The following is a 2,626-nucleotide window of genomic DNA, read 5'->3' as shown; positions in this document are numbered from 1 at the left end:
TGTGTGTGTGTGTGTGTGTGTGTGTGTGTGTGAATTGGTGAAATGTTAAAATTAGGCAACCTGAACATTAAAACACCTTATGATTTATATATTAGATTTGAAATTTTTACCTTTCGACAAAGTTGTATCTCAATATTAAAGTTCTTTGATTGATAAAAGTTAAAAGTGGCTCCCTGTGAGGCTGCGTCTCCTCAGGTCAAAGGTCGGCATCTATTGTCCCACAGCGACTTTGAGAGTGAGTTTCCTCTGGTTTCCCACACTCTGTCCTTTCTTTGGAGGAACAATAGACGTGTGCCTCATTATTCATCACATCAGATCCACTGTCGGGCCTTTTTAAAGGGGATAACATCCAAGACTGCTGTTTTTTTATCAACAACAATTGAGGCTACATTTATAAAATCATTTAAACCCTGACTTTAAAAATTCTGAATCTCACAGAATCTCAAGTATTATAAACTCATATTCAAGAGTTTCTAATACTTTAATATATATGTTGAAAAAAGTGGAATGAAAGATTAGAAATGTTTTCTGTTTTTGGGCAGTAAATTTAATGATATTTGTCACTTTGGTTTTAAAACTGATTTATTTAAATGAAAAGAGAAGCAACATACCAAATCATTGTCTTTATTTTTATAAATATGTACATTTTTACACTCTTAAACAGCTTTATGGTTTTAAGCTCAAACACTTTGTTGTATATAATCCTTTATTATTCTTTTGTTGCTTAAATCAAAGTCATTTTTTGGCGTTTTTATCTTAGTTTTGATCCATATTTTACAAAGTGTAAAGGTTTTATTTTGCAGAAGTGGCAGGTGTATGTTTAGTTTGTGACGTGTGTGAGCAGAAAGTTGCTCTCGGTTTCCCACACTCAGTTTTTGTGGTCAGTGCGCCACAAAAGGACTTTGAAAAGAGCTTTTGTGACGGATCTTGGCCGTGTGCTCCGACAGAGACAGAGGCTGACGCCACCAACCATCTGGAGGGAAACAACGGGATTGGCTGCCTCTAATGTTTGATAAAACCTTTAATTTTATTTTAGAAATGAATCAAATATGAACAGTCATAATATTTCTGCTTCCTACAGCTCAGGAGGAGTTTAAAGTTCGACATTACAGCATCATGAAGCGACTGAGAGAACGGGAAGTGTGCCAAATCCCTGGATATTTGTCCACTGATGTTAAAGGTCAAGGATGCTAATTTCACTCAGCTACAAATCTTTTTTCGAGAGTGTTCACACACTTTCATAAAAGGATTCACTTGTGCCATGTTAAAAAAATGTCTCAGCAAAGCAGGAATCATCTATAATTTGAGTTTATTGTTGCTTAACTCAAAATGTTTTACTTTTATTTCTATCAAATATCAAAATAATAAACAGCCAATGAAATGAGCAGAAAAAGAAAATATTTCTTTACCATCCAGAATAATGAGAAACAGTCCACTACGCCTTTTACTAATTTTTGTTTTTATTTTACTGTAGCAGCTGTAAAATCACAGTGTTAATTTAATGGTTTGTTTCACAACTAAAAACTGAAGTTTTTCACATCCTTACAGGTGTTTGTTTCCAGTGGTGTTTCTTCAGTAATCCTCTAACTTGACAACCGGGAAGGTTTTGTTTTGGTCCCACCATTTTCTGGTGTCTCTGCCGGACAGAGGTCATCGTCTTTTGTGTCTCTGGGGCTCTGAGAGTGACTTTCCATTGGTTTCCCACACTTTGTCCTTTCTTTTCTTTCACAAGAGGATCGGGACAAGTGTGCTGCTCCGTATGTGACACTTGTTACCTGTTTGTTTGGATTTTTGTATCCCACCACCTGAAACTGAAATCTGATCGAAAATTAGTGATCACTGCCCTTTAATGTGCAGAGATGCAACCAAAACACCAACCACTGTTTCAGGATGTTTTTTTAAAATCTAACAGAAAAGTAAAACTTCTTGTAAACCCAGTTCTGACAACTCCTAACAACCGATCTGCTGTCTGTTAAATCTCCCATAATAGTGGTTCATATACTCAATAAACTTCTGTCATCCATGTTCTTACGCTAAACGGTTTTCTTTTTTAAGCTCAAGTGAAAATTCACAGGTTGAAGTTCTGTTTATTTCAGAAAACTCACCAATTTTATTGCAAGTTCGGTTTGTACTGCATCACTATTGCTAACTTTTGTCATTAGTATTAAATTTCCGTAGAAAGATTTGAATTAGAAGTTGCTAATATTTAATTGTGAGGGTTTTATATTGTTTTGTAACACATTTATAAGTAGGTAAAACAGCCGTACTAATAGATAATCTTTTGCAAAAAATAAATTTGAAGGACAGAAGTTTGTTGGCTCAGGAGAACATGTGAAGGACTTAGAGGTAAATAAAAACACACAAAGCTTTATGAATGCTGTGACCCTACAGCCGATCTGCTATCTGATGGTGTGAAATTTTATTGAACAGATACTGAAAAACGAACTCACATAAACAGAATAAATTACAAATGCAGCAGGTGTTGGGGTCCAGAGGAGGCAGGTGTTGGGGTCCAGATGAGACAGGTATTGGGGTCCAGATGAGGCAGGTGTTGGGGTCCAGAGGAGGCAGGTGTTGGGGTCCAGATGAGACAGGTATTGGGGTCCAGATGAGGCAGGTGTTGGGG

General features: G+C 36.5%; 1 protein-coding gene across 1 annotated transcript in view; it reads right to left on the bottom strand.

The window, feature by feature from the left end:
- LOC108244920 (transcription factor HES-5-like) overlaps positions 1 to 2,626 on the bottom strand; it is a 14,098-nt gene that overhangs the window by 904 nt on the left and 10,568 nt on the right. The gene's annotated exons all lie outside the window — the stretch shown is intronic.

The sequence above is a fragment of the Kryptolebias marmoratus genome, linkage group LG4, assembly GCF_001649575.2.
Source record: "Kryptolebias marmoratus isolate JLee-2015 linkage group LG4, ASM164957v2, whole genome shotgun sequence".
In the NCBI taxonomy this organism is placed as follows: Eukaryota; Metazoa; Chordata; class Actinopteri; order Cyprinodontiformes; family Rivulidae; genus Kryptolebias; species Kryptolebias marmoratus.
The sequence above is the reverse complement of the archived record's forward strand: the minus strand, read 5'-3'. Positions and strand labels throughout refer to the sequence as shown.